The 27,071-nt window shown below is 25.9% G+C and overlaps 1 protein-coding gene across 2 annotated transcripts in view; it reads right to left on the bottom strand.

Annotated features, from left to right (window-relative positions):
* Window positions 1–5,538, bottom strand: part of LOC132923896 (CD109 antigen-like) — a 91,991-nt gene extending 86,453 nt beyond the window's left edge. Inside the window, exon 1 of one of the 2 annotated variants that reach the window (XM_060987886.1) lies at window positions 5,243–5,538. The gene's annotated coding sequence lies outside the window, so the exon portion shown is untranslated. The remainder of the gene's footprint in view (window positions 1–5,242) is intronic. The other variant, XM_060987887.1, reaches the window with a different exon arrangement.
* Between the last annotated feature and the right edge of the window lie 21,533 nt (window positions 5,539–27,071).

Here is a 27,071-nt window from a genome sequence, read left to right on the forward strand (position 1 = left end):
GAATATTTATTTTATCAAATTATGTCTAATAATAATACAGACTTTATAAATTAACTCGTAAAATTAACCAAATTATACGAATCATGCACATTTAAGTATACATCGTTATTTAAATTGCTTCCGTATAAAAAAAAATAAATAATAATAACAATAATGACTAAGAATAATTATGAAAAACTTTTTAAATCATTAAAAAGTAATTTATTTTGAAATTTAGAATTACCAAAAATAATTTTGAAGATTAATTTGCTTTATTATAACTTTATGGCAAACACCATTTAGTTATTGATCCACATAAAAAAAAAAATGTTGGTACAATTTGGAATGAGCAGGTTTACATTTTTTGTTGATATAATAATTTTGAAGTTTAAATTTTTCCAATATATTATTCTTTATATTAAAAATGTTGAAACTTGATAAATTTTTCTTCGTTTGATAAAAAAAAGCTTGTCCAGCCTTGTCGCCTAGATACACGCCTAGATAAATTGAGCTTGAAGGTTAAACTACAATATTATAATGTTATGCCAATGTTATAACAAGTTGATGGTAAGTAGTACCTATTTATTATACTGCACGTTTGTGAGGAAATTAAAAAAAAAATAAACAAATACAAATAAGTAGGCGCATTTTATTATATTTTTTGCTGTGTCGAAATTCAATTACATAAATCTTAGATAAAGAATATGTAGGTAGGTATACAAACTAAAGAAAAACTCTAAAAAATTCTAGAACACTATTATTATGGTGAGTCTACGTTTGTTTAACAATTTGAATTTTCGTACAAATTTATAATTTTGTGTCTACCAACAGTCATGGGATGGGTGAGTACCAACACTTTTTTTTTTGTACCGTAAAATACTATTTATGGTCAACTAAACGGTTTTAATGTCTATTGTTTGGTCTATATATAGTATAAAATATTCTACATAAACACCTAATGATACTAGTAACGATGAGTGATGACGTACGATATTTATAGCTTAACAAAACAAGGTAAACGGAAAAATACCAATATAATTATTACTTAAAAAAATAATACAATTGGTTATTACAAATAATCTGCTACCAGCGATATTTATTCAACAAACGAGTAGGTACATGTCCACGATTACGATTTGTCAGTTAGAGTACTAGGATGACGCAAATACATTTTGTATTTATTTATGTGGTGGAATTAGCTGTATATTTTTATAAACATACTACATACATCAACATTTAAAGTAAATATAATTCAAATATATTTGATATTAATAATTTAGAGCGACCGTATAAATATTTACTGCGTTACATTAAAAATAGCAATCGGCGGTTCTTCATAATATTATTAATAACAGAATATTGTTAAAATAATGTACGTATATAGTTTTTTACTCGATTTTATCGCTATAATACGTAATATAATGATAAAAAAAACACAATCATTTTACAAACGAGATTTATTTCTTGTAACCATTGTAAACTTTAAGACTACATAATATTCCTTTTATCGGCGTTAGCAAACACTAAGAACAAGGGTGGGACTAATCTGACAACTGGGGGGGGGGATTATCCGACTATAAACCAGCAAAGACTAGTATTCACGAACCTCCTTCATAAATACAAATCCTAAGGGTCCTTAATATTTTAGTCTTTGGTAAATGCCATTCTCTAGCTGTTCTATTTACATTTAATTATTGTCCGACACATATTATCGGAAACAAACATTAATTTCAAATCATCGACGACATATTAAGCTTGTAATATGCACAGGTAAACATTATTATTTATAATACCATAAATATCACTTAATTATTCACGGATTACTGATTTTAAATTAATATATTTAGAAAATTGGATTAGCCAAACGTGTAATTAGGGCAAAGAAATATATACTCTAAAATATAAATACAACACATCATGTTAAATTTAGTTTGTATATTTATTAGGTTGTAATAAAAGGTACGAATATCATAAATTTAGAGTCTAAGCTGTATTGGTTTTACAATGTTTTTTTTTTGTATGGGTCAGGCGAGTAACGTCATCTTTAGTATATTTAGTTGGTTAATTTTTTTTTTTTGTGGGGAGGGAATTATTTTATACAAAATATTCTAACATAAAATTATGAAATTTCACCAACTAACATTTTAATAAACTAACAGTCTGTAAAAAAAAAATGTTTAAATGTTATTATGGTAAATATTTAAAGAAGTACATAACATACATAATTAAATATATAACGAATAATTCATTTTTATTTTTATTTTTTCTCTCTTAAAAATATTGTGTGATATTTATATATACTTAAATGTATATTTTTTTTTCATTTTCCTATAAGTATTATTGTTGTTATTATTATTATAACAAATAACCCATGATGATATATGTATAAAAAAAACATTACGCAACTGCAGTATCCGATAAAATAGGGTTTGTTTTTGTTATTATTCAAAAATGAATAATACAGACTTGAACTTTTCATTGAATATTTATACAAGTTTTTATAAAAATGATAAAAATTTGAACTACTAGTAAATATAAAAATAATACCAATAGTAATTTAAATAAATTTTAAAATTCTTTTTCATGGTACATATTCAATGAGTAATAATTGAATTCAAATTTAACGCATATATTACAGTGAACCCTCAATAACGAGTCACATCCGAAACCTGCTATACAAAAGAGTTACAGCCTCGATTTTTTAAATTTATTCTCAAAATATGTCGAATAACTATAGTGAAAACTAACGAATAATCTCTCGTGATTTAAACTTATAAACCTATTAATTAATCAAATTATTAGCTTATGATTTTCGAGGAAGTTCCTTATGATATTTAATGGGTTAAACTTTTCAATAACATAAATATTTAGCATTTTACGAAAATTACAACAAATTTTTATTATACTTCTTTATAGATCTAATAAATCGATCTCGTGGTTAAAAATCAATTAAGAATATTAATATAATTTATTTTCTTAGTTTTTCCATTATTTATTTATCAGTTTGTCACATTTTAAGAAATTTAAAAATGATTATCAAAAATAATAAATGAGTACTAATTAGATAAAATCGATAGGTTGACCAATTAAAACATTTGAAGAATCTATCTAAGAGAAAAAACAATAACAGAAACATTAAATTAAAATGGTACCCGAAGATAGACGCGTTCACGCTCGGGCCTGACAGCTATTAACGTTCCAAGACTCTAAATATGATGTTTTCCAAGTTCAATTTGTCATTGTCGGACATTGTTTCGGAGGGCACGTGTCGTCTAGGAAAATATTATTGTTGTTGTTATTTAATAAAAGACGACATTCGTGTGATGAACTTTATGGTACGATATTCCGACATGCCGTACAATTCCATGATACTCCAATACTCGTGATACGCAATAATATTATGATGACAATCGGGTGACGTTAATTTGACGTTAGACTGTTGTAGAGTATTTAACTGAGATGATTCATCGTTTAAATAGAAAGCCGAAGATAATTGATAAAATAGTCACTGTTTTTAAATAACCACTAATTAAAAAGGAATGTATAAAAATAAAATGATTTTGAAAATTCAATATTTATACTTAACCCATTATTATATTTAAATTTGTTCGTGTTTTTTTATTAAGTACAACGAAAACGTGAATAATTCATAAATATATCTGTCAAAAGCACGATCTAAATCAATTTTTCTACCACAAACAGAGTAAGCCTAAAGTTTATTTTTATAAAAGAAAAATGTTGAGACATAACATGTTAAAAACATATATAAATACCGTAAAATCAATACTCGTATACTCGATTTCGTTTAGAATCTAAAAAAATCAGAATTGAAACAATAGCCTCATAACATAAAAATGATAAATAAATGTTAACCATATACTTATAAATTAGCTTTTACATAAACTAGACTTCTTAAAATAAATGGATTATAACATTCTTATCATTTTACAAAAATCTGTAACTCATCTTCTTTCATAAATTATAAAATAAACAATCCATCATATAGTAAAATTAATAATATTCTTATTGAACTATTTAATAATTAATTGTCATTTGTCAACATGTCAGTATGACTTATGAAGAAGGTAAATATAATTATAATTATCATTATACGCTAATGCTATAGACATTAATTTCGTCAGGAACCTAAGTATAAAATAACAATGATTTTAATTATAAAGATACATATATTTTGTTCATTACATATTTTCAGTCGTGTTTAGTTTCTTCTAAACAAAATTCATCTATAAATAACAATTTATATAGGTACATATACTTATCCGAAATATAATAAGGAAAAATAATTATTATATTATTTGCATCGTGTAATAATGGTTAATTTAAGGTAGACATATAATTCGTCAATTTATGTTTCGATAAATTGAAATAAATTATTATATTATAATACTGATCAGTAATTTTTTTTTACTATTTATATAAAAATAAAATGTTTTGATTAACAGAAGACTTATAATATAACGTATGTTTTTTGTATTAGGTATAATAAATTTGTTGTAGATACATTGTACAACAAAAACAAACGTTTGAATATAATTTTTGACTCGTTGGCCAAAATAATAAATAACTTGACGATTTATGTTAAAGTTCGATTTATTTTTCGTCGCGTGTACTGCAAATTTGTTAAGATTGCGGTACATAATTCATACTACTATTTTTGTAAATACCTACTTAATTTTAATGACGAATATTTTTAGATACTAGGAGTTATTAAACTACTGAATTTCGATAAATTCAGTATAAAATATATTTTAATGTTAAAAATTCTTACCAGGCTTACCAGTCGAACGAAAAGTTGACTATTCCCCACTCGTTAAAAGTCGTAAAACATAAAAGAAAGAAAGAAAAATCGAGTTGTGTCAGAATCTCTCGAGGGGCTGAAAGCGGTGACCGAGAACAAGGGGGGGAGCACTGCTACAAACGGCAACGGACGTTTATATATATTTTATATTATAACCCCTCCTCCACAAGTGACGATCAGGCATTTCCGTGGACTTATGACACCGATTCGATCGCCGCCGCCCGCTCGTCGTAAAACCCCTGCGTACCTTCTGAATACATGTTACACAGAGATAATTTCGAAAAAGGGGCGTTTTATTAAATTGTTTTTAAGAAAACATCCTTATCGTGCCCCGTTTGCATTACCGATAAACGTGCCTACCCTACTTGTCTAGACCTGGCAAGCTAAAAAGTCGATCTAAAGCGTGTGTAAATAAACGAATAACAAACGTGTGAATGGACTTACTGGTTGTTCCTCGTGGCTGGTCGGCTAGTGGTTGTTGCGATCGCCTATATCAGCAGCGCATAGCCGTCCGGGACGCGATAGATGTAGGCAAGTGTAGGTATCCGTGTAAATCAAACGATGAACTGCGGGGAAAAAACAGACGCGACTTCGGGTTGGTAGGAGACACGCGTTGTGGATAGATGTATAATGAATGATACGGCTAAACGAGCGTGCGACGTCTTCGGGAGACCGTTTCGTGCTGAGGTTGTGCTACGACCACGGATCGTCCGCTAGTCGTTTCACCGTTTCAGTGTTTTCGGGAGGTAGGTAGGTGGATGTGACGGTAGTAGTGGCAATGATGGAGGAGGTGGCGGCTCGGCAGTAGTGATCGAGGCGGCACAGCTGGAGGGGACGATCTCGATCCAAACCAGTTCCGTTTCGTCTACACACACACGCGCGTGTGTCTGAGTGTATAATAGGTACATGCACTGGTATATGAGTGGTATATCGTCTGTATATAGGTACATAACATTATTACGTACCTATACACTCGCTCATACACGATTAATAACAACATACATAAAAATATTTATGGTTGAATAGAATAAGCACCTATGTACCTATGACGAAGTTGTCCTCGGACACGTATTAGTTCACTGTTAAATAATAATAATAATAATAATAATATAATAAGGATGCATAGTATATACCATGTACTAAATATTAGGTTCCACGTTACTAATAACATAAAGTACGAGTAAATGTAAATGTATACTTGCTTATTTTTAATTTATTTATATTATTGATCTGTTTATAAGCCAACAACTCGAACATCAGTGGTCAAAGTGAGAAAAACATCGTATGTGCTTCTATAATATTATGGTACACTAACAATATTACCCAAAATCATAGTCTATCTATTGCCCAAAACAACTTTCTAAGATATCCATCATACAAATTTCACTCTATAAAAGGACTCCACATTCTGGATACGATATTACTTGTAATCTCTTTAAAATTATGCTCCTAAATAGATTTATCATAAACGGTAAATTTTTTTATAGAAAATAATTATACAATATTATTGATTGCCCAAAAATGTATAATAAACTAAAACCAATCAAACTCCAGAAATATGTTAATGTTTTATCTTCGCCTATTTCCTCAATATATATGCTTCACACGTCTGCAAACATGGTCTTGTCGACAGAGAACTCAATTAAAAATTTAGATTTATTTAATATTGTTCTGTTTAACTTGTCAATTACCTAGGTTATCTTATTAAAATGTCTTCTCTATCTTATACTATATTTATTACATTACACGTGTACAGGACTAGTTGAATATATTGTACCTATTTTATATATTTTTAAGTTCACATATGTATTTAAATTAATCTATTATTTTTATTTTTATTTAAAAAGCTCCAACTTTTTATACATATGTACAATGTACATAACATATATTGTCATTTTATTTCAATTGGAATTTATTGCTATAAATAAAAAATTATTATTATTATTATTATAGGGATATTAAAAAACTAAGCGTCCCGAACATAATTTTTTTTTACATATTATCATATTTGAATCATAATATCCTTTTGATTGTTTTAATATACCTAACTGTAATTTGAAAGAAATATAACATTTACAGCTTGTATTATTTGTACAATAACTTATTATCAGTAAGTAAAATGGGTAATATACTAACTACTCTATTAGTAATATTTTATATTAAATTATGGAAAATTAAAGGATAACTTTCTTGAGTCTTCAAAAAATATCATATATAATTATAATGTTTTACCAAAAGTTAAGAATATTCACTGGTAATTATTAGTACTGTCTTACTTAACTACCATAAATATAGGTACATCTCTGACAGAATGCCATCAGTCATCACATATTATACTAAACTAATTTTAATTATTATTTATTATAATAAAAATATAGTCCCATTAATTCTGGGGTAATGTTATTATGTATTTAAATTTTTTTTTTTTTTTTTATAAAAAAATGTGTATATTTTATTCGTTGGTACTATTTGTAATTATAAATATTTTATTTATCCCCTAGATTTTTGGAATTAATAAAGGGAACACAAATTTGTAACTATGTGTCTATGTATAATGAAAAGTTGGGACTCTGTCTCTCTCGACGGAAAAATATGGACTTCATGCCAACACTTCATCCATTACATGATATAAAATAATATGTAATTATATATTATTAAATATATAAAATATATATTTATTTAATTATAAATAACAAATATTAATTATGTTCCTATACTTGATGTTTATTTTCTTAAAATCACACACCCTACAATAAAGTACATAATATTATATACTGTATACGGTATACCTCCTAATAATATTTTTGTTTATTTATTAATTTAATAATAATTAAAACTATTTAAGTAAATAACTACTAAAATCTAATAATAAATCTATTCAAATATAATAGTTAAACTACTAATCAACTGTAACTAAATAAATTACTCTAATAGATTGTTTAAAATAACAATTGAAAAACGCTTGCCAAGTCAGAGACCGCAATGTAAACTTTCTTGATTTTCAATTTTTAGGAATTTATTAATCGTATGCAATAATATGTATGTATAATGTATTTTATTTTCATTTAGTGAAATAGATCTCTGAAACCGGAGAGCGGATTTTGTTGTTTGGGGTCTTGTTAGATTCATATTGGCTAGGAGAAGTGCAGTGAAAATTTTCAGAACTTTATCTTTTATAGTCAATTCACTACAGAGCTTCAAAAAAATTAAAACACATTTTATTGGGCTTTTTTTATGTTTTTCAGCTTTATAGCTTTGTAATGAGTTAACGATTGAAGATAAAGTTTTGAAAATCTTCACAGCACTTCTCCTAGCCAATTTGAATCTAACAAGACCCCAAATAACAAAATCCGTTCACCAGTTTCGGTAATCTACCATGCTAAATGAAAATCTAGCAAAAATAACTATTTTTTTAACTGTGAAAAATAAAATAATTTTTTTTGAAAATGTTTAATCACACACTTTGTATCTACTAAATAATCTCTTTTTAATGAGCTATCGACCAACTTTTTAGCTATTGGAGTATTTAATTTTGGAGTAAAGTTAAAAAATAGACATTTTGGGATTGTTCACGCCGACGTTTTTGTGGATTCAAATCGTTATACCACTTGGGCGTGATATCGGATCTCTCTCATTAATATTTTATGTTAAAGCTAGCTTAATTATCCACCTACTCATTACAACTGAGTTATATAGTAATCTAAATTGAAAATCTCAAATGTCTATATATAATAGCTCAAAAAGATAAAATAATATTTTAAGCAAAGACAGTCTGTCAAATATATTACTAAGTCTCTATAATTAAGTTATTAGTTTTTTGATATTGTTATAAAAGTAATTAAATTTAATATAAATATTCATCCTCGCCTAGGTGCCTTCATTGAAAGGTTTCTTTATTCAAGTATATATTAAAGTTATACTAAATACTTACAACACTATACAGTATACACATCACATAAGTGTATACTTATTGTAAAAGCATTTATTTAATATTTTATATAAATACTTTTTATAGATTATGTAATAAACAATAATGTTAAAAAATATATGTATAAATATTATGGGGTAAATGTATTTTTTTTTTTAATACCGAAAAACTTGCATTTATAATTTAATAAATACGATATAATGAATATTTAGTTATAATAACATAGTAGGTACTTATTTATTTTTATAATTCATTATTGTTTTTAATTTGTTTTATTATATGTCATAAAAAAAATATTTTTGCGGTAAATTTTCAAGTTTAAGGTTTATTAAATTAAAGTATACATTTTTAATCCGTAATGGAATATTATTTTATAATATTCAATATAAAAAAAATAAAATTTTAATTAGCTATAGGTAGCTATTACATTTTACACAATTAAAGTCAAATATAATTAATTAGTACCTATCAAATTTATAGTATTTTGTGTTCATGATGTATATATCTCTAAATAATAAAGTTTTTTTTAATGATATAATATGAATATCTTAAGTTATTTTTTAAGGAATTTTGTATAGGCAACCACTATTGGCTTCGATTGCTATTGCAAACCTCTAACATTTAAGTTTTCCCATATTAGGAAAAGAAGTTCCCCGAAAAAATCTCTGTAAAAAATCCCTGGATCAAAAGTGTTTGGTAAAAAAGACCCCGGAAAAAGTAGCAGTATAAATAAAACGTTATTTTCCACTGCCCTTGTTATTTTATTTATAAAATAAATTGGATTTACAAATCTTATCTGAAGATAGTAGATGACAATTGACACACGATATGAGTTTTACAGTTTGACACACGATGATCATCTATATATATATATATATATATACAATATATCTACCTATTATATGTATGTTTGTGTTTCGAGTTGTATGCGAGTGTTAAATGACGAAAGTTCTAAAATAAAATAAAGGAAATAATGAAATTTAACATCATGTGTATACTCATATAGAATACATAAGAAATGCCAAGATATCATTCGATGGATTAGTTTGAAAAAAAATCATCGATGAAATACACTACAATAATAATTATAGATTTATATTATACAAAAAATTTACGAATTGAACACGAACATGGTCATGCACCCATATGTCACTAATGAGAGAGTTCAATAGGAGCCATGCGAATTAAACAAAATATTAAACAATGTTCATTTTAATCATTTTAGACTTCTAATAATGAACGTCAAATTTTTGCTCAAGCTGTATAAAATAAATAATAATATATCAAAAAAAAAATATTAAATGAATTACTATCTTAAAAGTCAATAAAAAGAAGTGTAATATGTAATTTAAGAACCAGTTCAAAACCGAGTAAATTAAAAGTCTACAAAAACTTATTATAGTTAGGTACTTATTATATATTTTAGATTCTGAGCGGACAGATTTTTTTTTTATCATTAGCGCTCGGATTTTGTAACATATACTACTTTTAAGGGAGTGTCATAGAAAAATAAATTGTATATAAAAATATGTTTTGAATCATTTTGATTTGAATAAAGTAAACTTTATATTGATTTCATTTTTCTCATTTGGTATCTTTTCTTAAAATTAAACATATTTCTATGTAGGCACCTATATTATACTTCGACTATATATTATTATTGCCAAAAATTATAAAACCAGTAATAAACGGAGGACTGATAAAATAACTATTATGCAGGAATTGTAGTTTTACCAAAATGACCGTAATTACAGTTTTATTTACGACTTAAGGAAAAGGAAAACTATTTGTATTATCAGCGTATTCTTATAGCACGTTCAAATTCTTTTGTTGTTTGGTAAATGTCTATCAGTCAGTACAGTGTTCAATAAATTGTCATCATTTTCGGTAATTTCTTTCAAAATATTACTATAAAATCATTCCAGATAAATCAACTATACGAAAAAGATATATTAATACTTGTTACACTAATACGATAGCTAAAATACGCGATGCTCTGAATTGCCAAAAAATATAGGTTTGCAATGTTTGCATGGATGAAACAACCGACATTGTGCGACGTAATGTATATATATATATAATGTTATTATGGGTATTTTACAACCACGAGATGTTGGTAAAACCTATCTTATTCGCGCAGAATATTTATACAACGTGAACTATAACACCATTTTTCAGTTATTTGACAAATCTATGCGTATTTTATGGCCAAATAATGTTAACCACGAGGACGTTTTATTATTTGTTTCATACGCCGTATCGTATATGAAAAGCTTCGCATGTCACATGTTTAGCTCATTCTTTCCAAAATGTGTGTGATTGTAGAAAAGTGCGTGCACATTTTCCAAAAGTTGATCGTCTGATTACTGAGATGAAAAAAACATTTCTGAAATGTCCAAAACGGATTGCTATTTTTAATGATAAATGTCCGATTATTTCAAATCCACCAAATCCAAATGAAATAAAAAGTCCAGCTGAAAACTTCAACGAGAATGTTCAGTGTGTAAATATTGTAAAAGATTTTTTTTAAAGATATTTAAAGATATTCAAATCTCGTCTACATCATAACAAGTTTTATATTTATTCCACATGTAATTACAAAATTAGAAAAACAGATATTTTTAATTTTAATTTTTTGTTTCCAGTACTTGAATTAATATATCAATCCAAAATTATAATAAAAAAAATCATCAATTTTTTTAGGTGAGCATTTGCCAAAAATATAGCTACTGTGTTAGTAGCGACTAGCGAAACTCAAGTTAGAGAAATCTAATGGTGAAGTAGTGAAATTGATTTTAGAAAAGTGCAATCGTATTTTTTCAAAGAATAATGTATGGTGAGAACTTTAAAAACCCAATAGCATTTATGATGCCACTACACTAGACATTGATGTTGAACAGTATGATTTAAATGATTAGTTTATATAAAATATACACAAACTACTTCAGTTGATGTCGATAAGTCATTATATTTATTATGTAATAGGTATATATATACATTTTCTATGTATAAAAATATATTAGCACCCAATAAGATTAGTTTTAGCGAAAATAATTTTACCAAATATATTGTTTTTAATATATAATTTAAATATAATCTAAAATTGTTTGTTGAGAATAAATGCTGTTTTTACAAAATGCTATTTAAAGATTTAAATTGATACAAAATTTATACACAATTATTTTTTAAAGAAATTTGAAGAATTTTATATTTCCACTAAATTACGTATTTGAACGATGTATTTTTCAAAATAATCAGGAAAAACAAACAAAAAAATAAGGAAAAGTGTAATTTTTATGCAAACCCGGTTTTTGACAAAATCGATTTTTGTTTGATTATTCATGGGTACCTACTTAAAACTTTTACGAATATTATGAATTTTACAATACGCAATCGTAATGATATTTTCAAAATATGTAAATTAACTTTTAGATACTCTCTTTTTATACTATGAACCTTTTTACATTGTTTTACGGTAAGGTGTAGATGTATTAACTCAAAAGTTAATATCAATAATATAATATGATACAAATATATATAATCATAATGATTAATACTTTAATAATAACATAATAATTACAATTTTTTATACCTAACGTAATGCTAAAAGTAAAATAAATTATTTTTATAGTTACACAAAAAAAAACATATCATGAAATATACTGGGTCATTTAAGCTAGCAGAACGTTTCCACTCATTTTTCGTATGTAACGATTACTCTAAATATTTAATAAATTACTCGAATTTTATTTTTTATATTTAGTATTTAGTAATTTTAACATTTAGTATTTTCTCTTTTGTTTTGATGGTATTTCTTTTGTTTTTCCATGTTTTATGTTAGAGCTTTTTTAAAAATCGCTTCTATTCAAGTTTTAATTAGAATTTTATTAAAAACTTATTGTTGGATGAGAGCTATTAAATGTTCTGTGAAAGCTTTCAGCGGCGTTAGTAGTTTTAGAATGTTAGTAATTTAATTACTAATTTGTATGTAAGTTATTAGGAAAACTGCCTTAGATTTTCTGAATGTTTTATTGTCTAAAATTTCGTATTGAACGGATAGGCAGGCTAAGTGATGTTTTAATACATAATCCAAAAAAATGTGACCAATTTCTTTATTTGAACAAACGGTTATTACTTCTACGAATATATCTTCAACTTCGTCATAATCTAAAAATCGATAACCAAAAATATATTTTTATCCACTTTCCTGGGTAATTATAACACTTTGTGTACATATTTCAAAGTTTACTTTCACTATTTATCTAAATAGATAAATGTTTTAATTTTTTTTTTAAGTTATACACACTTTTTTAAATATTATTTTAATAAATAAAATAAATACATAATATATATAAATCTAAACTTATATTATCATTCAAAAAAGTACATAATTTATATACCTACTACTGTATATAATATATTTTTAAGCAACCTTTCACCACCATGCTTATCAATCAGGGGAAAATTTCTTTCACTGCTTCATTAACATTTTGTGTTTTATTTTATTCGGTTTTGTTTAAATGGAATTTACGGCTTTTCGCTAGGTTTTCACCTAGCGAAATACCATAGTATAGGTAGTATACCTTGGCATAATTGTACGTACTGAGTCTTTCAATCAAGCATTTTTTATCCAAATCTTTTGAAATGCTTGAAGTATATTTATTAATTAAACACTTCCATTTCATCCGTTGGTCTGTGCGTTTAAAACGATGTTTATTATAACATAGTCATACTAGATTTTCACTCCGTTCATAAAATATAGTTTTAATGCCATTATTTTCCATTTTGTAACTAATAGATATATATATAACTGACGAATACTACATTGTTGTCTGTAAGATGAATGTAACGCCTAACTGTTTAACCGTTATTCTCTATAAGTTGAACACTAAAATGCTCATACTACCTACTCTATTTAATGCTAGGAGAATCTGATAAAAATCTGATAAATATCGTTCAATAATAATTATTAAACTTGGCATCGTTGAAAAAAAAAATGGAACGCTTTCAATCGTACCTTTTTTTTTAGCAAAAAAATATTATGAATATTGTATTGTGTATTTTAAATAATAATATATGTGAACAGTTTCTATCCAACATAAATTATTTTTAAAGTACCTACAAAAAATTAGTTAAAATGTAATGGTATTATTTTTTATTAAGGTGATTGTAATTATGAGCGATTTTTATTAAACGATAATGGTCCCAAATGAACGTATTTTTATTACGCCAGTATTTTGTTTACTTGAGCGAAAAACTCAAATACTTATGAAGAAATGTTCAATATAATTTTGAACGAGTGTAACTATACCGGGAACAAACAATTTCCAGACCATTGTACTTCAATGTTGACTTTGAAATCGCAATTCACAAAAAGCTATCAAAACAGTTTTTGGTGAACACATTTTAATTCGAGGATGCTTTTTTATCATTTGTCACAAAGCACCGACAGAAAAATACATAACCTGAGCTTATATAAATGATACAAAGAAGACGAAAACTTCAATTTACGTTTTGCAATGATGGATGTATTGGTTTTTTTACCCGTAGATAAAGTTAGCGAGGGAATTGTAGCGATTTTTGTGAATTGTTTAAAACAAAATTGTCCAATAGGAACAAAAGACCTATTACAATATTTTGAAGAATACTATGTCGAAGGTACATCTAGGAAAGTTAGAAAAAAAAACAGTTTAATTTTAAGAAGAATACTACTATTGTTTAAACCAGAATTATGGAATGTTAACAATATATCAATAAATCAACGAAGAACTTTCAATGCTTGTGAAGAAATTAACAACATAAATTTGTCAATAAGTTTGAACGGACAGAGTAAGAAATTCTTACTAAGAATGGCATTGAAGTAAGAGAGATTAATCGGAGAAAAACAAAAGCTGGTAAAAACATAAAAGTTCGATTAAACATTTTATGACAACGATTCGGTAAAGGCAAACCAGATATTCCTAAATTCTTAATCTTTAAGCAAGTAGGTCAAAATATAAGAAAGGCATCTTATATATTTTGAATAAGTATATATTTATTTTTTAAATTCTATTTGATAAAAGTTATTCAAATTATTTTTAATATATATAATATATATATGTATTTTTTATTAATGTTGTTAGCGACTTTTTTCCATTTACCAAGTTTCCCGTATTGTCGTATATAAGTATTTGATATTGATATTTAAATACTTTTGTATAATATTGAATACTTTTATATTTAATACTTGTATTTCATAAACTTTTATTATTTCATTAGAATTAAATGCTTACGACTTTTTATGAGTTACTATAATACTATTACGAAATTAGTTATCACTTATCATTATTGCATAATAATATTATCCCAAAAGGTATTAAGTGTAATACTTATAATACTATATTACAGTATCCTGTTAAAATAAATTAAATTTGTTATTTTTTGGAAAATACATAATCACATACAATCCATGGCGAATATCGGTTATCTGTTACTAGATACCAAACGATTCATACAGCCATTTGGGCATATTGCCGGGCATTACCCATTTTTTATTCATTACATGTGAATAACTGATGTATAAGTTTTCTGTAGTTTTCATGTTTTTGTTATTTTATCAATGTGGCTTAGCGTTAAAAATGAACAATATTGATGAAAATATGCTATTTCTATTTTCATTGTAAATTGAGCATTTTAAAGTTATATTTGTTATTGAAGACAATAATTATAAAAAAAATTAAAATTAAAATATGTGAACTATCCAAGAAAAAAGGAGCAATTTTAAGTTACAATTTCCATATGTTTGAACTCAAATATTCGAAAACACATATCAGTGAGTAATAAACACAAATCATTACTACCAGATATAAATTATTATATTATTATTATTATCAACTGATAACAAAAAATAAAAATATATAACTAATTAACTAGCTACTATTTAGTAAAAATTTAATCATTTTGATGAAGTAAGATATAAAAGTTAATACCGATGATAATGAGATTGCTTTAATTTAAAAAAAAGTTAAAAAGTCGAATTATATGAAATTTTTCCAAATATAATGGGGGGGGGGGGCATTTGAATATTATCCGAATACATATATTATTTGGTGTTGATATAACGTTTAAGAATTAATCCGAGTGATCCACGTAGACCTAATAAAGCATGTTGCCGTTGCTGAGTGAAGAAATTAAATATTTTTAAAGATAGAAAGAGTTTTCTACCGCCCCTTTCTTCACTCAGCAACGGCAACATACTTTATTAGGTCTACGTGGAGGGCGGTGGTAAACTCTCCCGATTTTATGGTAAACTTTCCCGATGGTAAACTCTCCCGGATCAACATGATGGTTACCTGTAGGAAATATGTAAGCTCTTCCGGGTCAACATTTTCAAACTGAAATATGCATTAAAATTTAAAGTTGCAATAAATTAAACAAAACAAGTAAAAACTGTAATACAAAAAATAAAGAAAAAACTATATCTCAAAAAATATTAGATTCGAAATAGATACCATAAGTTTTTTAAAATCTGTGTTTCTATTATCAAAAAAAAAAAAAAATTAAAAATTGTTTTTTTATTATATTTTTTTTATTTATTTTGTATCTTAGATTTATTTTATGAATTTTTATTTTTTATTGTATTTTGACTATATAATATATTAATATTATAGCTCATAGCGGTTAAAGGCATTAATTTATATTATTATTATTATATGATTAACTATTTTTAAATGAAACTTAAATTTATATTAGATTTATTTTATGATTTTTATTAAATTAAATAAGTAATACTGAAGACCCGAGAGAGTTTACATGTTTCCGTCAGGTAGTACTGGAGTAGACCCGGGAGAGTTTACAATCGCCCGAAGAAAGTCGTAGCTCGTAAATATATTTTAGACTCAAAAAAGTTATTTTCCAATGATGATGGCGTACTTTTGAGAGAAACTTATCTGCTGTATAGCCAATTTATATTCAAAGGTGATTAATTACATTATTTCCAATAGCCTCAATCGTTTTATCTAAACAGACTATACCATTTAATATATTTTCGAAGTTCAGCTGTGATTGTGATAATCAGTACAAACAACGATGTAACAGTTTTTAATAGTAATTTATATATTTTATACAATAAATACCTATTTTACACAATCAAAATAAATAGGGTTTTCCTACTTCTTCATCAAACACAGCTAGATATCCATCACGGTTTACAATAAAATGAATAAGTACGCTATGAATATTAACTAGACATGAAATCTTAAACTCGCATATACAACTCGCCATTCTAATTCCATTTCTGGAGCAATACATATCTTTTAAAGCGACAGTCGTTGGATGTACTTTTAAAATCTTATCAAGTTGCGTTTTGCATACTTTTGTACACATATCCATTCCTTGTCTGGTAAAATGGTTTGAAATCAGACTTGAACCCATTACAGTTAAATGACTGGCACAAAGTGACTTAGTGATCGTGACATTAAATGATTTCCCTAATAAAAAAAAAAAAAAAAAAACAATAAGATAGAGCTTAGATTTTGTAGCTGTTTATTTTTATTTGTTCGGTCTAATATAATCTCTATTTATACTACATTTAATGAAATATTATAATTCGTCTTTTATAATAATATATTGTGCACAAGATAATTATGTTTTGGGCTATTTTTTTATACTTTTAGATTACCAAAAAGGCTTATTTTTGTTTTTTAAACACATTTGTACTTGAAATATTTGAAAGAATAATATTTGTTTTTAATTTTTATATTATATAATGTGAGCTATTGTAGTTTAATCAATTTTATTTTATAATTTTTAATTAAATGTCGTCACTTCAATTTTTTTTAAATTATATTAAATTTATTTTTCTGTTATTTTTTTACATTACCTAGGTACGCTAATACTTATTTTATAATTTATAAATGTTAACTAAATATTACCTGTTATGGTAGTATCAATACTATTAATATACCATAAGTACAATATTAATTTAAAATGACAAAATAAACTAAAAACGTCTAAGGTTTTTAAAAATATTTTCGGTTGTTTAGAAATCATTTGATTTATTTTAAATTTTATAGAGCTACAAAATTCTAAATTCTTATAACTATTAATTATAATTGGGGTTATATTATGTATTTGTTTGGCTTATTTACATAATGTAAGTTACGTATCAAATTCATTTTAGAGTTTTAAGAGGATGTCACTCATATACGTACACTATTTCGTATTAAAAATAGCGTGTTTGTTATTCAAATACTATGAAGTGTTCAACGAATATATAGTCACATAACTACATTAGTATTAATATACTGTTGGAAAGGTCGCATCATTTTCTATATTATGTAGATGTAGATAATAGATATTTTAAATTATATAAATGTTTTGATTCTAAGAAAATTATAAATTGCATTATGCTATTTTTTTGTAAATGCTGTTTCTACAAATCGGCTTCTAACGAAACATAAAAAATATACCTTTTCAACATTATATTACTGATGTTAACTCATTGACGACTTCGTATAATTTGAAATATAAAAAAGGTTTTTAACAAAAAAGTGTATTATATTTTTACACTGTTAAATATCACACTGAGCATCTAGCTTAGTGGTGTCCAACCTCTTTTCTTCGGCTTTAGTTAATAATTATCTTCGAGCTGGCCACCAACTATAAAAATACGAATTATCACAATTACCTATTTACTGGACTTGTTTTACTTGTATTTTATAAATCTTTATTTAAGATTACAGATTGAGTATACTTTCATAAAATTTACAAATTATAGTTATTTAATTTGATCTGTATATTCTTAATAATGCGCGATAGTAAGTTGATATTAAATTGTAAAAAAACCCATATTTTATTTTAGAAATTTTTAACGAGCCAAAATACCTTCGTAGGTTAAGCACCGCTGATCTAGCTGACAATCGGTAAAAATATCCGAGGAAAAAATACCTATGGAAATAATATCCGGTAGAAAATATTCGTGGAAATAATACCTCAAATAAAAAATATTCATGGAAATATAAAATAATATTTAAAAGTGAAAAGATTATGTAAAAAAAATATATACTTTTTTTGGATAGGATACTGTATATCACTGTGTTTAGTACTGTTAGTGTATAGTGTATACCTATTATAAATAGTTACATAACGTAATAACACGACAGTTTTTTCTGATATATTGATAAATATAATATTATATATTGTACTTTCATAGTTTCATACATACACTTTATACGTATTATCTAGTAGTTAAATTTTATCTTTATTGGCCTATTAAGTTATATTTCTTTACCTATCATTTTTGTATCTATCATTGAGAGCGGCGAGCTGCGGTTAACATACGTAATCAACAATAATTTTGAGTTTATCAGAAGGAAACTAAATTTAATTTCACATTTTAATACTGCATTTCAATATTTAAATATTAAATATTATTGTACAATATTATAGATGAAAAACAGAAAAATCAAAACATAAAAGAAAAAAAAGAAAAAGAACTCAAAAAAACGATTACTTTACCAATTCAAAATAAAAAACGGTCATAGTAGAGAAAATAAAAGCTCAATAAATGACACCGAGACTACCTGAATAAGGATAAAAGATATAGGGACGGAAGTTGCAAAAACGTTTTAGGAAAAAATATAAATCACTAGTTCAACTTAACGTGTGTAAGATACTATCAAGAACTGCAACAGATTTGTTGCATAGTACGAAAAATTAGGTCTATCTCTGAATTAAAGTAAATGTAATGTCATGGTATTTAATAAGATCCGCTCTCCTTTTGTATTCTCTTATCATCTTTATGGTTCTGTAATCTCACGTTACAATAAATTTGCGATAGGTCTAGGTTTTAAGCTTTCCTGTAATCTCAACCCAGGTCTTCATATTGATATGGTTTGTTGTAAAGCCCTCAAAGTTTTTGGCATTATAATGTGGCTAGTAAACGATTTTAAGGCTAATTTCTCAATCAAAGTTTCATTCTGCTCTTAGTCCCCGCCAATACTAGGATATGGTGCGATTATCTGATTATCCTTTTACCACCGATTATACTTGTCAGTTTTGGTTCAGCGCGAAGATTCTTGAGATTAACCTCTTCGATATTACTTGTACTCAACAATACGTACTACATTCCCGTTGCAAATCAACTTAGTTTAGCTTCATTGGAGGAGTGCAATAGATAAAACTTCTTGAAAGGATTATTAACTGATGAAGTATATTTACCAACCTTTAAACTCTCCTTTATACATTGTAAGTTCCACAACACTCCTCTCGTTCTATTAAAACTTTTATTGTCCAATTGAATACCACCAATTACATGTCAAATGAACCTACAAGACGTTTGATGTCAAATGACAATATAGACCCCACTTTCTTATTTGACAACTTTCAATTTTATTTTGTATCATAAATATAAATATTGTAAACTGTTTGATTATTTTGTTTAAATTTATATCTTTTTTTTCTGTAATTTTAACGTTTACATCTGTTAATTACTCGTTATTTGTACATATGAGCTCAGGCCGTACATTCGTCATAAATTTAGAATATTTTATTTTTATTATTTAATTTCATAGGGTTAAATATTATTAAACAGAAAACTGATGTATCAAACCTATGTTATTGTCCTATAAGATAACTTAAAAATCATAAAAAATAATTTTGCATAAATTAATTTTATTGATGTAGTATTGTAGTGCATGGAGGTCTAAGAGAGATATTAAATATCGCGTTTACATCCTCTAATGCTATATCTACTTTTTATGATATATCTACACGTAAAAAAAATATTTCAAAAATATAAACTAATATGTTTGATGTTCTATTTTTAGTAACTTGCAATAAAGTTAAGGAGTACCTAATCAGAATGCCAATAAATAACAACTGGTAAGTAACGGAATCAAAAATTGTCTTGAAACTACTTGTACTGGTGGAATCGATGGAAACCTCCTTAAAATCTACTGAACCAATGTAAATAAAAATAGTATTAATAGACTCGTTGAAATTATTTTATCTTGAAATAAATGTATTTAGCTATAAATAATATTAAAAATATAATCGGAAATTAGTTTATTTCTGATCAGTGATCACCATTAGTTACACGAAAATAAGACAGTTATTACTAATTATTATGTGATTTAGGTGTAATACAAGTAATCGGCAAACAAGTAAAAAACAAATTCCCAACTATGATTTTAATATTAATTTGGTTGATATGGACCAGACTTTTTATTTTGACAAATAGTCATTGATGTTAAAATCTTCACTAGTAAATAAGTTTAAATTTGTTGATTCTCCCTACATAAAAGTGTCCTAGATACGCGCTTCTACATTTTACTATGTATAATAATGTAATATCAACAACCATTGAAACGCGGTGAAATCACTCCAATAATTTTTCTCGATATTGCGTACGTCATACTATCAAGTTTTTATCAATGATCATACCTCGTAATCTCGTCATAATTGGTTGTTAACATAATAATGTGAAACCTCGAGAGCGCAACTTCTAACCGCTGCCTGAAATTACTCTAATATGAGAGGTTTATTTATGTAAATTATGTAGGTTTAAAATATATATATTTGGCACTTAAGAGTATTGGTAATGTTAATTAAATAATTTTTGACCATTCGTAAATATTTAAGAAAATATCTTTGAGATATTAATGCGTAACGACATTGACTTGAAACGTTTGACAAGAAGAGATGTCACGATGAAATAATAATACCTCTTTTTCACTCTTTCATAAGACTACAGCGCGCAATCGTATTGTGAAGAACTGAAGACAATGAGCGCGGTTATGATCGGTCGCTATCACGGCGATATTGTGTAGTGTGTACGCACGCAACGTTATCTATTGAGCATTGAAAAGTTGTACTATTGCGCCGATATCCTCTTAAATTATATGGAACTTACTCTAAACAATGAAAACCCTACAAAACTATTTTATAATTTAAACAAAAAAAAAAACTATATTTTACAAACCTAATACTTTCTGGGGATCCTTATAAAGTAATTCATGTTTCTTAGGAAACTCTAAATTAACGCAATCATAATTTCCAGCGTGAGCATCATCAACACATTTAGCACAATGTTCTTTAAAGGAATGATTGTGGTGGTGTTCGGGGCTTGAATTTGATTGCTCTAAAATTATAATTAGCGGTAAGTATAACGTTTTCGTTATTCATTAGGAGATATATTATATAAATTAAATTTAACATATATTAAAACTTACGACAGACGATTATTGATATTAATAAAACAAATATAGAACACGAAAAAACAATTGATACATCCATGTATTTTAATTTGAATATCATTATATTATGTAGATACTACAAAATCGAAATTAAAATACGTTTCATACATGACAAAAAAAATAAATGATTCTATTTCTATAAACATAAATTATTGCTATAGTACCTATAAATCGTTTAATTGTTTATAACTAAGTTAGTTGTAAACACTTTAAAACATTTCATTTCAATTTTAACATTTTATTCTAATTACAATTTTGTTTTTTAACAAACACTATTTTTTCTGTATGAAAAACATCCAATATAGTACCTATTAAATGTTTGGGTAGTTTATTTAATGATATACATTTTAAAACATTTCTCGCTATAGGGTTTACTTGTTAACGAATAACTCTCATGCATAGTTCTCACGCATATATTATAATTTAAATTGACAAAAATTATTGTGGTGAGTGGAGTATTAATATGATTGTCATTATTACCTATTGTAATTTTTTTATTTTACTAAATTATTATTTTGTATAACTATTATTTTATTTTGTCATTTATTTGATACATCCAGATTATTCACTTATTTTAATAGATCGTTTTGTTATCAAAAGTAAAAATGGGGATTCGGAGAAATCTGAAAATATAGTGGTACTTACTTATATTTTATATAATATGTAGTTTAGTTTGAAACACCTATTTTAACAGAGTTTAATAGTTAACATCTTTACGTAGAAGCATATGATCCTGTTAATTTAATACCAATATTGAAGATAGAAATAAAATATAAGATTGATAGTGCTATACTATACGAACCATATATTATTTTTCCTAGAACTAAAATTAGCTCAACGTTTAGACACTTTCAATTTGCATGGTATAATAAATGTAAATAGATAGGAAAACAATCAAGGTATTAGACTCTATACTGACTATACTAATTGAAATAAAATAACTAAAAATACAAAGGTATTAAAAATTGGCAAAGGACAAATTAATGTTTTTAAGTTCATGAAAAATCAGTATAAAGTATTTCGTCTTAGTTACACCAAAAACAAATCGATTAATAATACGTTATATAAAAAAATTGTATTTCATAAAAAAATACATCAGAATAAAATATTGTTAATTATTTAAGGAAAGATTAATAGATATAGTTATTTGTTTACAAAAGGAGGCAAACCATTCAGAGGCTATAATGAAACAAACTAGTTTTGAACTAAGATTTTTTAGTACCTATACAAGTATGATCTGATTTAAAAAAAAAATCTAGTTAAATACCTTAAAAATGCTTCCAACGCGAGTGGACATATTCAAAATGAACTGATTTTCAGTAATAAAGTTTTACGAAAGTTATCAAATTCTTTTTTAAAATAAACTTTTTTCGATTATAGTCAACGAAATAAGTGATTGTGAAATCACAAAAAAATATAAGTTGTATGTATGTAATTTTCCTAGCATATATTAGCTATTCATAAGTTGCTATTCAGTATACTATAGTTATAACCAGTGTTGGGTAGTAACGTAACGAAAGTAACGCGTTACTGTAACGCCGTTACTTTGTTTGTAACGCGTTACGTAATTTAATTACAATTATTTTCAAATAACGAAAATGTAATGAAATTTACTTTTGATGAGTAATTTACATAGTATAACGCGTTACAGTTTTAAAATATTTAGTACCTATTGCGAATTTCAAAAAAAAAAAAAAACTTAAAAATAATGCGGGTATTATTTATACAAGTGGCTAATGATTATACGTTCCTAATGTAATATGTACATCTTCTTCAAATTATACCATATTTTCTGTAGGAAGTGTATTTCTAGTTCCTTTGCTTTTTAAATGATAATTGCTAAGCAATTAAAAAAAAAAAATTGTAACGAGAAAGTAACGTAGTTACTTTTATATTTGAAAATTAAAGTAATTTCATTACAATTTTATTTAAGTAACGAGTAATGTAACTTCATTACTTGTATCTCTATGTAACGAGTAAAGGAACTTCATTACTTTTTAAAAGTAACTTACCCAACACTGGTTATAACTTATATTTAATCCACTACTTCTACAAACTATAACTGGAAAAAAAATGTTCCCGATGAAATTAATGTGTACAGTGCCCAATCATTTATGGGCAATGTAAATTTATATGAATAAGTGTTCTGACATCCGTGACTCCTAACATTTATTACAGTCGATACTGTATAAATTATTGTATATTGTATTGATTGATCAATCTTGACTGCACGATTATTTTATCAGAGGATATGTCAACGATAACCAAGACCGGAGGTATAGTTTCAGATCAGTTGAAATTACACCATTTAACGGATAAATTACATATTAGCTGATAAGCTGTATTTTTATCCGTATTATTATTTTAATTTTTCTTTACAATTTTAATTTTTCTTAATACATTTAAAATGGTTAATTTAAAATGTTATGAAAAATGTAGTATTCTATTGAGTAAAAATAATTCAAATAATACATTTTTAAATAAAGTAAAATACAATGAAGTCATAGAAGAAGTCAAACGGTTAAAACATTTAAATCAAAATTATAATCAAACGATTATAAATTACTAAAGCGCTATAATATAAATTACAATGAATGTAAGTAATATTGATAAATTAATTGTACCGGTAACTGATTCAAATACTATTAAATATTATTATAATTATTATAAGAGTTTAATATAATAATTCATGATGACTATTTGTAAACTGGTCATGTAAATAAAATCTAATGGAACCTGAATTGAACGCAAAATATAAAAATAGAACTATGGAATATTTAAATCTATGTGAATTATGTCAGAGAAAAGGTAAAACTGTGAGAAAAAGATTAGTTGTGTTAAGCCAGTCATTTCTTCAAAAATAATTATCGTTGTCAAGTAGATTTGGTTGACATGCAAGCTCAACCTGATGGAAATTATCAATTTATTTTAGTTTATCAAGATCACCTAACGAAGTATATTTTGCCATTAACACACAAAAATGCAGAATAAGTTGCCTATGTATTACTTGATATTTTACTATATTTGGCATTCCGTATATTTTACTGAGTGACAACGGTAGAAAATTTGTTAATTAGGTTATTAAAGAGAATATATTTTACATGTTCGGAAAGTGTTGTCAATTATATATGTTATACCCCCCCCCCCCTTGACGAAGTGTTATCAATGGGTGGCTTCTTCATTCAAACATTTCAAACCGATAATGTTTTCTTTTTTTTTTCACATAATAGCTCATACTCTCATTGAGCCTTCAGATCGGAAAGCTTGTTAACTAGTTAAGTCATTAAGTCTATTAGAAAACTAACTTATTGGTTAAGTTTAAAGTAAAAAAAACAACTATTAACTAGTTAATACCCACCTTTGTTAATTGTTTTATAATTTATTATGTTATATTTCATTTTTTTTTACGATGTACTATTATTTTCAAACTTTATAGTCTATTAAAACGTAACAGCAACGTAGATAAGGGATGTAATGATTTGAGAGGTTAAACACTCACTTCAAAACCAAAACCAAAAAAAAGTTTCCATTAAAAATATAAATAGAGGTACGATAATATTTTATTATTTTAAATTTAACGACACGACCAAAATTATATGAAATTATCGATAATTCAGAAAATATCTGTAGGTCAACTCTGCAGAATTATTTAAATTGTTAACGTTATTGCAACATTACATATCAAATTTTATAATAAACTAGAAATAAAAATATATTACTAAACTTCGTAAACATAATATGGGTGATTAATACATTGCATCTAAAAAAAATCGATTATGTGTTTTTTACATAAAAAAAGCAGGGAAAAATAACACATCTTTTGATAAAATAACATTTTATCATTATTTAATTTCTAAGAGATTAGAGACTAAATGGAAATATGGTCATAATTTAGTTATACAATTTTTGGTTGTGAAATATGACATTTCATACAATTGTTGAATTGTTCATAAAATAACACATTAAAATTTCATATTTAAAATGATCTGTATTCATTTGTGTGAAAACTGAAATCTAATTAATATTTAATCCTAGTTTTAGATAACCAAGTCATTATGTTTGAGATGGGACTTACCTATTAAATATACTGAACCTCGTGAGATTTATGCAAAACAGCATTTTGATGAAGCTGATGGAAATGGAAGATTAACCATAACGACAGACAATTTTAAATTTAAAGTATTTTTTCTTGTTGTAGATACTGTTTTAATGTAACTTAATATTTGTTTTAAAGCAATGGAAAGTGGATGTACAACATTCTATTTTTTTAATCCGAACAAACTAATAAAATTATAAAATAATTTATATGATTTTGTTCAAACATACAAAGATGATATCAGTTCAGATTTTAATACCCAAATTTTATCATTTAAAAAATTAATAAAAAACATAAATTTTAATAGTAGATATATATTATGAAATGACTACTTTCATACTAAGCAATGATATTTCAACAAATTATTTTAAAATTTTAGCAACTTGTAGATTATTTGTAACACTGTCACAACAGCTAAAAGGACCTGTTCAAAATTAAAAATCATAAAATATTATTTAAGAAATACATGTGGCCATAATCGAATTATTAACATTGCTATACTCAAATGTCTAAGTCTTAATTGTACAATATGTATGTTATAAAGTGTAATGAAGAAAATAAACAAACAGTGTCTTGAAAAATATTTACCGATATTTATGACAAAACCAATTTTTCTGTGTACCACCCAAAAAAAAGATCAATGTGACATTTGTTGTTCTTACCAAACCAAAAATATCGGTGAGTGAGTGGAATGGACATATAAAGAATAAAAATCGAAGCAGGGCAGAAAAAAAAGAGTCAAAGAAAAAGGTATATCTTTCTGATAATTTTAGACCTGTAAAAAGGCTGGAGATCCTACTATTTCTAATATTAAGGCTCTTCCTTATAAATTTGATGGAAGTACAGAATTTAAACTTTATTTTAATAATAATTTAATATTTAATTTTTTTTAATTTTATAATTATTTAATTTTAATTTTAATTTAGATCTGTATTCTATTCAAAAACAAAGAAAAAAGAACAAGTACAATTTCATCTCCTTTAAATTATAATAAGTGGCCCACTTTATACATCT

This window comes from Rhopalosiphum padi, chromosome 3, assembly GCF_020882245.1.
Source record: "Rhopalosiphum padi isolate XX-2018 chromosome 3, ASM2088224v1, whole genome shotgun sequence".
NCBI classification, from domain to species: domain Eukaryota; kingdom Metazoa; phylum Arthropoda; class Insecta; order Hemiptera; family Aphididae; genus Rhopalosiphum; species Rhopalosiphum padi.